Here is a 14371-nt window from a genome sequence, read left to right as displayed (position 1 = left end):
CACGAACAATAGTGGAGCTTTAGGATGATCAAAGTTTCTTTTTAAACATGCTCACAGATTATACCTACAGTATGTAAACTCTCTATTTATGCCCTGACTAATAACTCCAAACCTTTACCATAAAGAAACAGACTCATCTTCACCTCCTGCAGGACAAGAATTACAGTACAGTAACCTTTACATCAAGGCTGCAATGTGTATGGTCTTATAGTTAGAAAGACCAGGGGATATAAATCAGTTGTTGAGCATTCGAGTGCATGTCGAGAGGTCCCTGGTTCAAATCCACGGGCCCCTATAATTTGCTTTTAATGTATAGCGTCCCTTTGCAGTCTATACATCGTTTGGGACTCAAGCAATGTAAAAACATACTCAAGTTGCAGTCAGGCAACAAAAAATGTTGACATTTCAACTTAATACTTTACCTCAGGAAAGTACAGTATCAGTGGCAGGTTTTTACAGCTACTTTTGATAGAGAATTATACAGCATAAAATAACTGTACATGAAGGATGAATGCTTTATTCCTAACTAACTTTGATAAATAAGGGAGTATTGGGCATTAACATGGCAGAATTCAAAATTATTTGGTACAGCCATGTTTTCAACTCCGACTGATTTTGCAATTAGTCCATAAGGCATACATGCATTCAGAACATCTGAGCCCAATGACCCAAAATTCAAATATTTTATTTTCTTAGCAAAAATGTACCATGATAAAATAGTTTTCAGAAATTATTAATATTGGTTTGGTAACAATTTGTATTTTAGATCAGTTTTGCTTCCATAAAACAATGTCACAACTGGATTTCAATAAATCCTACTCTGACTAGCACTAACTATAGTGGAACTTTAGGATGATCAAAGTTTCTTTTTGAGCATGCTCACAGTTTATACCTGCAGTATGTGAACTCTCTATTTATGCCCTGACTAATAACTCCAAAGCATTACCATAAAGAAACAGACTCATCTTCACATCCTGCAGGACAAGAAATACAGTACAGTAACCTTTACATCAAGGCTGCAATGTGTATGTACTTATAGCGAGAAAGAGCAGGAGGTATAGCTCAGTGGTAGAGCATTCGACTGCAGATTGAGAGGTCCCTAGTTCAAATCCGGGTGCCCCCTATTACTTGCTTTTAATGTACAGCATCACTTTGCAGTCTATACCTCGTGTGGGACTCAAGTAATGTAAAAACATACTCAAGTGGCAGTCAGGCAACAAAAAATGTTGAAATGTCAACTTAATACTTTACCTCAGGTAAGCACATTATCAGTGGCAGGTTTTGACTGCTACTTTTTATAGAGAATTATACAGGATAAAATAACCATACATGAAGTATGAATGCTTTATTCCTAACTAACTTTGATAAATAAGGGAATATTGGGCATTAACATGGCAGAATAATTTTTTTTTGGTGCAGCCATGTTTTGAACTCATACTGATTTTGCAATTAGTCCATAAGGCATACATGCATTCAGAACATCTGAGCCCACTGACCTAAAAATCAAATATTTTATTTTATTGCCAAAATGTATCTCAATCAGTTAGTTTTCAGAAATTATTAATATTGGTTTAGTGACAATTTGTATTTTAGTTCTCTTTGGCTTCCATAAAACAATGTCACAACTGGATTTCAATATATACTACTCTGACTAGCACGAACAATAGTGGAGCTTTAGGATGATCAAAGTTTCTTTTTAAACATGCTCACAGATTATACCTACAGTATGTAAACTCTCTATTTATGCCCTGACTAATAACTCCAAACCTTTACCATAAAGAAACAGACTCATCTTCACCTCCTGCAGGACAAGAAATACAGTACAGTAACCTTTACATCAAGGCTGCAATGTGTATGGTCTTATAGTTAGAAAGACCAGGGGGCATAAATCAGTTGTTGAGCATTCGAGGGCATGTCGAGAGGTCCCTGTTTCAAATCCAGGTGCCCCCTATAATTTGCTTTTAATGTATAGCGTCCCTTTGCAGTCTATACCTCGTTTGGGACTCAAGTAATGTAAAAACATACTCAAGTGGCAGTCAGGCAACAAAAAATGTTGACATTTCAACTTAATACTTTACCTCAGGAAAGTACAGTATCAGTGGCAGGTTTTTACAGCTACTTTTGATAGAGAATTATATAGCATAAAATAACTGTACATGAAGGATGAATGCTTTATTCCTAACTAACTTTGATAAATAAGGGAGTATTGGGCATTAACATGGCAGAATTCAAAATTATTTGGTACAGCCATGTTTTCAACTCTGACTGATTTTGCAATTAGTCCATAAGGCATACATGCATTCAGAACATCTGAGCCCACTGACCCAAAATTAAAATATTTTATTTTCTTAGCAAAAATGTACCATGATAAAATAGTTTCCAGAAATGATTAATATTGGTTGGGTAATAATTTGTATTTTAGATCAGTTTTGCTTCAATAAAACAATGTCACAACTGGATTTCAATAAATCCTACTCTGTCTAGCACTAACTATAGTGGAACTTTAGGATGATCAAAGTTTCTTTTTGAGTATGCTCACAGATTATACCTGCAGTATGTGAACTCTCTATTTATGCCCTGACTAATAACTCCAAAGCATTACCATAAAGAAACAGACTCATCTTCACCTCCTGCAGGACAAGAGATACAGTACAGTAACCTATACATCAAGGCTGCAATGTGTATGTGCTTATAGTGAGATAGAGCAGGGGGTATAGCTCAGTGGTAGAGCATTCGACTGCAAATCGGGAGGTCCCTGGTTCAAATCCAGGTGCCCCCTTTTTACTTGCTTTTAATGTATAGCATCACTTTGCAGTCTATACCTCGTTTGGGACTCAAGTCATGTAAAAACATACTCAAGTGGCAGTCAGGCAACTAAAATTTTTGAAATGTCAACTTAATACTTTACCTCAGGAAAGTACAGTATCAGTGGCAGGTTTTGACTGCTAATTTTATAGAGAATTATACAGGATAAAATCACTATACATGAAGGATGAATGCTTTATTCCTAACTAACTTTGATAAATAAGGGAGTATTGGGCATTAACATGGCAGAATTACAATTTTTTTGGTGCAGCCATGTTTTGAACTCATACTGATTTTGCAATTAGTCCATAAGGCATACATGCATTCAGAACATCTGAGCCCACTGACCTAAAAATCAAATATTTTATTTTATTGCCAAAATGTATCTCAATCAGTTAGTTTTCAGAAATTATTAATATTGGTTTAGTGACAATTTGTATTTTAGTTCTCTTTGGCTTCCATAAAACAATGTCACAACTGGATTTCAATATATACTACTCTGACTAGCACGAACAATAGTGGAGCTTTAGGATGATCAAAGTTTCTTTTTAAACATGCTCACAGATTATACCTACAGTATGTAAACTCTCTATTTATGCCCTGACTAATAACTCCAAACCTTTACCATAAAGAAACAGACTCATCTTCACCTCCTGCAGGACAAGAAATACAGTACAGTAACCTTTACATCAAGGCTGCAATGTGTATGGTCTTATAGTTAGAAAGACCAGGGGGCATAAATCAGTTGTTGAGCATTCGAGTGCATGTCGAGAGGTCCCTGGTTCAAATCCAGGTGCCCCCTATAATTTGCTTTTAATGTATAGCGTCCCTTTGCAGTCTATACCTCGTTTGGGACTCAAGTAATGTAAAAACATACTCAAGTGGCAGTCAGGCAACAAAAAATGTTGACATTTCAACTTAATACTTTACCTCAGGAAAGTACAGTATCAGTGGCAGGTTTTTACAGCTACTTTTGATAGAGAATTATATAGCATAAAATAACTGTACATGAAGGATGAATGCTTTATTCCTAACTAACTTTGATAAATAAGGGAGTATTGGGCATTAACATGGCAGAATTCAAAATTATTTGGTACAGCCATGTTTTCAACTCCGACTGATTTTGCAATTAGTCCATAAGGCATACATGCATTCAGAACATCTGAGCCCACTGACCCAAAATTAAAATATTTTATTTTCTTAGCAAAAATGTACCATGATAAAATAGTTTCCAGAAATGATTAATATTGGTTTGGTAACAATTTGTATTTTAGATCAGTTTTGCTTCAATAAAACAATGTCACAACTGGATTTCAATAAATCCTACTCTGTCTAGCACTAACTATAGTGGAACTTTAGGATGATCAAAGTTTCTTTTTGAGTATGCTCACAGATTATACCTGCAGTATGTGAACTCTCTATTTATGCCCTGACTAATAACTCCAAAGCATTACCATAAAGAAACAGACTCATCTTCACCTCCTGCAGGACAAGAAATACAGTACAGTAACCTTTACATCAAGGCTGCAATGTGTATGTGCTTATGATGAGAAGGAGCAGGGGGTATAGCTCAGTGGTAGAGCATTCGACTGCAGATCGAGAGGTCCCTGGTTCAAATCCGGGTGCCCCCTATTACTTGCTTTTAATGTATAGCATCACTTTGCAGTCTATACCTCGTTTGGGACTCAAGTAATGTAAAAACATACTCAAGTGGCAGTCAGGCAACAAAAAATGTTGAAATGTCAACTTAATACTTTATCTCAGGAAAGTACAGTATCAGGGGCAGGTTTTGACTGCTAATTTGATAGAGAATTATACAGGATAAAATCACTATACATGAAGGATGAATGCTTTATTCCTAACTAACTTTGATAAATAAGGGAGTATTGGGCATTAACATGGCAGGATAACAATTTTTTTGGTGCAGCCATGTTTTGAACTCATACTGATTTTGCAATTAGTCCATAAGGCATACATGCATTCAGAACATCTGAGCCCACTGACCTAAAAATCAAATATTTTATTTTATTGCCAAAATGTATCTCAATCAGTTAGTTTTCAGAAATTATTAATATTGGTTTAGTGACAATTTGTATTTTAGTTGTCTTTGGCTTCCATAAAACAATGTCACAACTGGATTTCAATATATACTACTCTGACTAGCACGAACAATAGTGGAGCTTTAGGATGATCAAAGTTTCTTTTTAAACATGCTCACAGATTATACCTACTGTATGTAAACTCTCTATTTATGCCCTGACTAATAACTCCAAACCTTTACCATAAAGAAACAGACTCATCTTCACCTCCTGCAGGACAAGAAATACAGTACAGTAACCTTTACATCAAGGCAGCAATGTGTATGGTCTTATAGTTAGAAAGACCAGGGGATATAAATCAGTTATTGAGCATTCGAGTGCATGTCGAGAGGTCCCTGGTTCAAATCCACGGGCCCCTATAATTTGCTTTTAATGTATAGCGTCCCTTTGCAGTCTATACATCGTTTGGGACTCAAGCAATGTAAAAACATACTCAAGTTGCAGTCAGGCAACAAAAAATGTTGACATTTCAACTTAATACTTTACCTCTGGAAAGTACAGTATCAGTGGCAGGTTTTTACAGCTACTTTTGATAGAGAATTATACAGCATAAAATAACTTTACATGAAGGATGAATGCTTTATTCCTAACTAACTTTGATAAATAAGGGAGTATTGGGCATTAACATGGCAGAATTCAAAATTATTTGGTACAGCCATGTTTTCAACTCCGACTGATTTTGCAATTAGTCCATAAGGCATACATGCATTCAGAACATCTGAGCCCAATGACCCAAAATTCTAATATTTTATTTTCTTAGCAAAAATGTACCATGATAAAATAGTTTTCAGAAATTATTAATATTGGTTTGGTAACAATTTGTATTTTAGATCAGTTTTGCTTCCATAAAACAATGTCACAACTGGATTTCAATAAATCCTACTCTGACTAGCACTAACTATAGTGGAACTTTAGGATGATCAAAGTTTCTTTTTGAGCATGCTCACAGTTTATACCTGCAGTATGTGAACTCTCTATTTATGCCCTGACTAATAACTCCAAAGCATTACCATAAAGAAACAGACTCATCTTCACCTCCTGCAGGACAAGAAATACAGTACAGTAACCTTTACATCAAGGCTGCAATGTGTATGTACTTATAGCGAGAAAGAGCAGGGGGTATAGCTCAGTGGTAGAGCATTCGACTGCAGATCGAGAGGTCCCTAGTTCAAATCCGGGTGCCCCCTATTACTTGCTTTTAATGTATAGCATCACTTTGCAGTCTATACCTCGTGTGGGACCCAAGTAATGTAAAAACATACTCAAGTGGTAGTCAGGCAACAAAAAATGTTGAAATGTCAACTTAATACTTTACCTCAGGTAAGCACAGTATCAGTGGCAGGTTTTGACTGCTACTTTTTATAGAGAATTATACAGGATAAAATCACTATACATGAAGTATGAATGCTTTATTCCTAACTAACTTTGATAAATAAGGGAATATTGGGCATTAACATGGCAGAATAAAAATTTTTTGGTGCAGCCATGTTTTGAACTCATACTGATTTTGCAATTATTCCATAAGGCATACATGCATTCAGAACATCTGAGCCCACTGACCTAAAAATCAAATATTTGATTTTATTGCCAAAATGTATCTCAATCAGTTAGTTTTCAGAAATTATTAATATTGGTTTAGTGACAATTTGTATTTTAGTTCTCTTTGGCTTCCATAAAACAATGTCACAACTGGATTTCAATATATACTACTCTGACTAGCACGAACAATAGTGGAGCTTTAGGATGATCAAAGTTTCTTTTTAAACATGCTCACAGATTATACCTACAGTATGTAAACTCTCTATTTATGCCCTGACTAATAACTCCAAACCTTTACCATAAAGAAACAGACTCATCTTCACCTCCTGCAGGACAAGAAATACAGTACAGTAACCTTTACATCAAGGCAGCAATGTGTATGGTCTTATAGTTAGAAAGACCAGGGGGTATAAATCAGTTGTTGAGCATTTGAGTGCATGTCGAGAGGTCCCTGGTTCAAATCCAGGTGCCCCCTATAATTTGCTTTTAATGTATAGCGTCCCTTTGCACTCTATACCACGTTTGGGACTCAAGTAATGTAAAAACATACTCAAGTGGCAGTCAGGCAACAAAAAATGTTGACATTTTAACTTAATACTTTACCTCTGGAAAGTACAGTATCAGTGGCAGGTTTTTACAGCTACTTTTGATAGAGAAATATACAGCATAAAATAACTGTACATGAAGGATGAATGCTTTATTCCTAACTAACTTTGATAAATAAGGGAGTATTGGGCATTTACATGGCAGAATTCAAAATTATTTGGTACAGCCATGTTTTCAACTCCGACTTATTTTGCAATTAGTCCATAAGGCATACATGCATTCAGAACATCTGAGCCCACTGACCCAAAATTCAAATATTTTATTTTCTTAGCAAAAATGTACCATGATAAAATAGTTTCCAGAAATGATTAATATTGGTTTGGTAACAATTTGTATTTTAGATCAGTTTTGCTTCATAAAACAATGTCACAACTGGATTTCAATAAATCCTACTTTGTCTAGCACTAACTATAGTGGAACTTTAGGATGATCAAAGTTTCTTTTTGAGTATGCTCACAGATTATACCTGCAGTATGTGAACTCTCTATTTATGCCCTGACTAATAACTCCAAAGCATTACCATAAAGAAATAGACTCATCTTCACCTCCTGCCGGACAAGAAATACAGTACAGTAACCTTTACATCAAGGCTGCAATGTGTATTTGCTTATAGTGAGAAAGAGCAGGGGGTATAGCTCAGTGGTAGAGCATTCGACTGCAGATCGAGAGGTCCCTGGTTGAAATCCGAGTGCCCCCTATTACTTGCTTTTAATGTATAGCATCACTTTGCAGTCTATACCTTGTTTGGGACTCAAGTAATGTAAAAACATACTCAAGTGGCAGTCAGGCAAAAAAAAATGTTGAAATGTCAACTTAATACTTTACCTCAGGAAAGTACAGTATCAGTGGCAGGTTTTGACTGCTAATTTGATAGAGAATTATACAGGATAAAATCACTATACATGAAGGATGAATGCTTTATTCCTAACTAACTTTGATAAATAAGGGAGTATTGGGCATTAACATGGCAGAATTACAATTTTTTTGGTGCAGCCATGTTTTGAACTCATACTGATTTTGCAATTAGTCCATAAGGCATACATGCATTCTGAACATCTGAGCCCACTGACCTAAAAATCTAATATTTTATTTTATTGCCAAAATGTATCTCAATCAGTTAGTTTTCAGAAATTATTAATATTGGTTTGGTGACAATTTGTATTTTAGTTCTCTTTGGCTTCCATAAAACAATGTCACAACTGGATTTCAATATATACTACTCTGACTAGCACGAACAATAGTGGAGCTTTAGGATGATCAAAGTTTCTTTTTAAACATGCTCACAGATTATACCTACAGTATGTAAACTCTCTATTTATGCCCTGACTAATAACTCCAAACCTTTACCATAAAGAAACAGACTCATCTTCACCTCCTGCAGGACAAAAAATACAGTACAGTAACCTTTACATCAAGGCTGCAATGTGTATGGTCTTATAGTTAGAAAGACCAGGGGGCATAAATCAGTTGTTGAGCATTCAAGTGCATGTCGAGAGGTCCCTGGTTCAAATCCAGGTGCCCCCTATAATTTGCTTTTAATGTATAGCGTCCCTTTGCAGTCTATACCTCGTTTGGGACTCAAGTAATGTAAAAACATACTCAAGTGGCAGTCAGGCAACAAAAAATGTTGACATTTCAACTTAATACTTTACCTCAGGAAAGTACAGGATCAGTGGCAGGTTTTTACAGCTACTTTTGATAGAGAATTATATAGCATAAAATAACTGTACATGAAGGATGAATGCTTTATTCCTAACTAACTTTGATAAATAAGGGAGTATTGGGCATTAACATGGCAGAATTCAAAATTATTTGGTACAGCCATGTTTTCAACTCCGACTGATTTTGCAATTAGTCCATAAGGCATACATGCATTCAGAACATCTGAGCCCACTGACCCAAAATTAAAATATTTTATTTTCTTAGCAAAAATGTACCATGATAAAATAGTTTCCAGAAATGATTAATATTGGTTTGGTAACAATTTGTATTTTAGATCAGTTTTGCTTCAATTAAACAATGTCACAACTGGATTTCAATAAATCCTACTCTGTCTAGCACTAACTATAGTGGAACTTTAGGATGATCAAAGTTTCTTTTTGAGTATGCTCACAGATTATACCTGCAGTATGTGAACTCTCTATTTATGCCCTGACTAATAACTCCAAAGCATTACCATAAAGAAACAGACTCATCTTCACCTCCTGCAGGACAAGAAATACAGTACAGTAACCTTTACATCAAGGCTGCAATGTGTATGTGCTTATAGTGAGAAAGAGCAGGGGGTATAGCTCAGTGGTAGAGCATTCGACTGCAGATCGAGAGGTCCCTGGTTCAAATCCTGGTGCCCCCTATTACTTGCTATTAATGTATAGCATCACTTTGCAGTCTACACCTCGTTTGGGACTCAAGTAATGTAAAAACATACTCAAGTGGCAGTCAGGCAACAAAAAATGTTGAAATGTCAACTTAATACTTTACCTCAGGAAAGTACAGTATCAGTGGCAGGTTTTGACTGCTAATTTGATAGAGAATTATACAGGATAAAATCACTATACATGAAGGATGAATGCTTTATTCCTAACTAACTTTGATAAATAAGGGAGTATTGGGCATTAACATGGCAGAATTACAATTTTTTTGGTGCAGCCATGTTTTGAACTCATACTGATTTTGCAATTAGTCCATAAGGCATACATGCATTCAGAACATCTGAGCCCACTGACCTAAAAATCTAATATTTTATTTTATTGCCAAAATGTATCTCAATCAGTTAGTTTTCAGAAATTATTAATATTGGTTTGGTGACAATTTGTATTTTAGTTCTCTTTGGCTTCCATAAAACAATGTCACAACTGGATTTCAATATATACTACTCTGACTAGCACGAACAATAGTGGAGCTTTAGGATGATCAAAGTTTCTTTTTAAACATGCTCACAGATTATACCTACAGTATGTAAACTCTCTATTTATGCCCTGACTAATAACTCCAAACCTTTACCATAAAGAAACAGACTCATCTTCACCTCCTGCAGGACAAAAAATACAGTACAGTAACCTTTACATCAAGGCTGCAATGTGTATGTTCTTATAGTTAGAAAGACCAGAGGGTATAAATCAGTTATTGAGCATTCGAGTGCATGTCAAGAGGTCCCTGGTTCAAATTCAGGTGCCCCCTATAATTTGCTTTTAATGTATAGCGTCCCTTTGCAGTCTATACCTCGTTTGGGACTCAAGTAATGTAAAAACATACTCAAGTGGCAGTCAGGCAACAAAAAATGTTGACATTTCAACTTAATACTTTACCTCAGGAAAGTACAGTATCAGTGGCAGGTTTTTACAGCTTCTTTTAATAGAGAATTATATAGCATAAAATAACTGTACATGAAGGATGAATGCTTTATTCCTAACTAACTTTGATAAATAAGGGAGTATTGGGCATTAACATGGCAGAATTCAAAATTATTTGGTACAGCCATGTTTTCAACTCCGACTGATTTTGCAATTAGTCCATAAGGCATACATGCATTCAGAACATCTGAGCCCACTGACCCAAAATTCAAATATTTTATTTTCTTAGCAAAAATGTACCATGATAAAATAGTTTTCAGAAATTATTAATATTGGTTTGGTAACAATTTGTATTTTAGATCAGTTTTGCTTCCATAAAACAATGTCACAACTGTATTTCAATAAATCCTACTCTGACTAGCACTAACTATAGTGGAACTTTAGGATGATCAAAGTTTCTTTTTGAGCATGCTCACAGATTATACCTGCAGTATGTGAACTCTCTATTTATGCCCTGACTAATAACTCCAAAGCATTACCATAAAGAAACAGACTCATCTTCACCTCCTGCAGGACAAGAGATACAGTACAGTAACCTATACATCAAGGCTGCAATGTGTATGTGCTTATAGTGAGATAGAGCAGGGGGTATAGCTCAGTGGTAGAGCATTCGACTGCAGATCGGGAGGTCCCTGGTTCAAATTCAGGTGCCCCCTATTACTTGCTTTTAATGTATAGCATCACTTTGCAGTCTATACCTCGTTTGGTACTCAAGTCATGTAAAAACATACTCAAGTGGCAGTCAGGCAACAAAAATTTTTTAAATGTCAACTTAATACTTTACCTCAGGAAAGTAAAGTATCAGTGGCAGGTTTTGACTGCTAATTTTATAGAGAATTATACAGGATAAAATCACTATACATGAAGGATGAATGCTTTATTCCTAACTAACTTTGATAAAAAAGGGAGTATTGGGCATTAACATGGCAGAATTACAATTTTTTTGGTGCAGACATGTTTTGAACTCATACTGATTTTGCAATTAGTCCATAAGGCATACATGCATTCAGAACATCTGAGCCCACTGACCTAAAAATCAAATATTTTATTTTATTGCCAAAATGTATCTCAGTTAGTTTTCAGAAATTATTAATATTGGTTTGGTGACAATTTGTATTTTAGTTCTCTTTGGCTTCCATAAAACAATGTCACAACTGGATTTCAATATATACTACTCTGACTAGCACGAACAATAGTGGAGCTTTAGGATGATCAAAGTTTCTTTTTAAACATGCTCACAGATTATACCTACAGTATGTAAACTCTCTATTTATGCCCTGACTAATAACTCCAAACCTTTACCATAAAGAAACAGACTCATCTTCACCTCCTGCAGGACAAAAATCAGTTGTTGAGCATTCGAGTGCATGTCAAGAGGTCCCTAGTTCAAACCCAGGTGCCCCCTATAATTTGCTTTTAATGTATAGCGTGCCTTTGCAGTCTATACCTCGTTTGGGACTCAAGTAATGTAAAAACATACTCAAGTGGCAGTCAGGCAACAAAAAATGTTGACATTTCAACTTAATACTTTACCTCAGGAAAGTACAGTATCAGTGGCAGGTTTTTACAGCTACTTTTGATAGAGAATTATATAGCATAAAATAACTGTACATGAAGGATGAATGCTTTATTCCTAACTAACTTTGATAAATAAGGGAGTATTGGGCATTAACATGGCAGAATTCAAAATTATTTGGTACAGCCATGTTTTCAACTCCGACTGATTTTGCAATTAGTCCATAAGGCATACATGCATTCAGAACATCTGAGCCCACTGACCCAAAATTCAAATATTTTATTTTCTTAGCAAAAATGTACCATGATAAAATAGTTTCCAGAAATGATTTATATTGGTTTGGTAACAATTTGTATTTTAGATCAGTTTTGCTTCAATAAAACAATGTCACAACTGGATTTCAATAAATCCTACTCTATCTAGCACTAACTATAGTGGAACTTTAGGATGATCAAAGTTTCTTTTTGAGTATGCTCACAGATTATACCTGCAGTATGTGAACTCTCTATTTATGCCCTGACTAATAACTCCAAAGCATTACCATAAAGAAACAGACTCATCTTCACCTCCTGCCGGACAAGAAATACAGTACAGTAACCTTTACATCAAGGCTGCAATGTGTATTTGCTTATAGTGAGAAAGAGCAGGGGGTATAGCTCAGTGGTAGAGCATTCGACTGCAGATCGAGAGGTCCCTGGTTGAAATCCGAGTGCCCCCTATTACTTGCTTTTAATGTATAGCATCACTTTGCAGTCTATACCTTGTTTGGGACTCAAGTAATGTAAAAACATACTCAAGTGGCAGTCAGGCAAAAAAAAATGTTGAAATGTCAACTTAATACTTTACCTCAGGAAAGTACAGTATCAGTGGCAGGTTTTGACTGCTAATTTGATAGAGAATTAAACAGGATAAAATCACTATACATGAAGGATAAATGCTTTATTCCTAACTAACTTTGATAAATAAGGGAGTATTGGGCATTAACATGGCAGAATTACAATTTTTTTGGTGCAGCCATGTTTTGAACTCATACTGATTTTGCAATTAGTCCATAAGGCATACATGCATTCAGAACATCTGAGCCCACTGACCTAAAAATCTAATATTTTATTTTATTGCCAAAATGTATCTCAGTTAGTTTTCAGAAATTATTAATATTGGTTTGGTGACAATTTGTATTTTAGTTCTCTTTGGCTTCCATAAAACAATGTCACAACTGGATTTCAATATATACTACTCTGACTAGCACGAACAATAGTGGAGCTTTAGGATGATCAAAGTTTCTTTTTAAACATGCTCACAGATTATACCTACAGTATGTAAACTCTCTATTTATGCCCTGACTAATAACTCCAAACCTTTACCATAAAGAAACAGACTCATCTTCACCTCCTGCAGGACAAAAAATACAGTACAGTAACCTTTACATCAAGGCTGCAATGTGTATGTTCTTATAGTTAGAAAGACCAGAGGGTATAAATCAGTTATTGAGCATTCGAGTGCATGTCAAGAGGTCCCTGGTTCAAATTCAGGTGCCCCCTATAATTTGCTTTAAATGTATAGCGTCCCTTTGCAGTCTATACCTCGTTTGGGACTCAAGTAATGTAAAAACATACTCAAGTGGCAGTCAGGCAACAAAAAATGTTGACATTTCAACTTAATACTTTACCTCAGGAAAGTACAGTATCAGTGTCAGGTTTTTACAGCTACTTTTAATAGAGAATTATATAGCATAAAATAACTGTACATGAAGGATGAATGCTTTATTCCTAACTAACTTTGATAAATAAGGGAGTATTGGGCATTAACATGGCAGAATTCAAAATTATTTGGTACAGCCATGTTTTCAACTCCGACTGATTTTGCAATTAGTCCATAAGGCATACATGCATTCAGAACATCTGAGCCCACTGACCCAAAATTCAAATATTTTATTTTCTTTGCAAAAATGTACCATGATAAAATAGTTTTCAGAAATTATTAATATTGGTTTGGTAACAATTTGTATTTTAGATCAGTTTTGCTTCCATAAAACAATGTCACAACTGGATTTCAATAAATCCTACTCTGACTAGCACTAACTATAGTGGAACTTTAGGATGATCAAAGTTTCTTTTTGAGCATGCTCACAGATTATACCAGCAGTATGTGAACTCTCTATTTATGCCCTGACTAATAACTCCAAAGCATTACCAAAAAGAAACAGACTCATCTTCACCTCCTGCAGGACAAGAGATACAGTACAGTAACCTATACATCAAGGCTGCAATGTGTATGTGCTTATAGTGAGATAGAGCAGGGGGTATAGCTCAATGGTAGAGCATTCGACTGCATATCGGGAGGTCCCTGGTTCAAATCCAGGTGCCCCCTATTACTTGCTTTTAATGTATAGCATCACTTTGCAGTCTATACCTCGTTTGGGACTCAAGTCATGTAAAAACATACTCAAGTGG

At 35.6% G+C, this 14371-nt stretch overlaps 9 non-coding genes across 9 annotated transcripts; all 9 read left to right on the top strand.

The window, feature by feature from the left end:
- The first annotated feature begins 1051 nt into the window (after nucleotides 1-1051).
- Nucleotides 1052-1123, top strand: TRNAC-GCA (transfer RNA cysteine (anticodon GCA)). The gene has a single exon. It is a non-coding gene; the product is annotated as a tRNA-Cys (tRNA).
- Nucleotides 1124-2707: 1584 nt separating this feature from the next.
- TRNAC-GCA (transfer RNA cysteine (anticodon GCA)) lies at nucleotides 2708-2779 on the top strand. The gene has a single exon. It is a non-coding gene; the product is annotated as a tRNA-Cys (tRNA).
- A 1585-nt stretch (nucleotides 2780-4364) lies between these two features.
- TRNAC-GCA (transfer RNA cysteine (anticodon GCA)) lies at nucleotides 4365-4436 on the top strand. The gene has a single exon. It is a non-coding gene; the product is annotated as a tRNA-Cys (tRNA).
- A 1583-nt stretch (nucleotides 4437-6019) lies between these two features.
- TRNAC-GCA (transfer RNA cysteine (anticodon GCA)) lies at nucleotides 6020-6091 on the top strand. The gene has a single exon. It is a non-coding gene; the product is annotated as a tRNA-Cys (tRNA).
- Nucleotides 6092-7674: 1583 nt separating this feature from the next.
- TRNAC-GCA (transfer RNA cysteine (anticodon GCA)) lies at nucleotides 7675-7746 on the top strand. The gene has a single exon. It is a non-coding gene; the product is annotated as a tRNA-Cys (tRNA).
- Nucleotides 7747-9330: 1584 nt separating this feature from the next.
- Nucleotides 9331-9402, top strand: TRNAC-GCA (transfer RNA cysteine (anticodon GCA)). The gene has a single exon. It is a non-coding gene; the product is annotated as a tRNA-Cys (tRNA).
- Nucleotides 9403-10986: 1584 nt separating this feature from the next.
- TRNAC-GCA (transfer RNA cysteine (anticodon GCA)) lies at nucleotides 10987-11058 on the top strand. The gene has a single exon. It is a non-coding gene; the product is annotated as a tRNA-Cys (tRNA).
- A 1506-nt stretch (nucleotides 11059-12564) lies between these two features.
- Nucleotides 12565-12636, top strand: TRNAC-GCA (transfer RNA cysteine (anticodon GCA)). The gene has a single exon. It is a non-coding gene; the product is annotated as a tRNA-Cys (tRNA).
- Nucleotides 12637-14216: 1580 nt separating this feature from the next.
- TRNAC-GCA (transfer RNA cysteine (anticodon GCA)) lies at nucleotides 14217-14288 on the top strand. The gene has a single exon. It is a non-coding gene; the product is annotated as a tRNA-Cys (tRNA).
- Nucleotides 14289-14371: the final 83 nt, after the last annotated feature.

This window comes from Pseudophryne corroboree, chromosome 1 (genome assembly GCF_028390025.1).
Source record: "Pseudophryne corroboree isolate aPseCor3 chromosome 1, aPseCor3.hap2, whole genome shotgun sequence".
In the NCBI taxonomy this organism is placed as follows: Eukaryota; Metazoa; Chordata; class Amphibia; order Anura; family Myobatrachidae; genus Pseudophryne; species Pseudophryne corroboree.
Note: the sequence above shows the minus strand (reverse complement) of the source record. Positions and strands in the feature narration are given on the sequence as shown.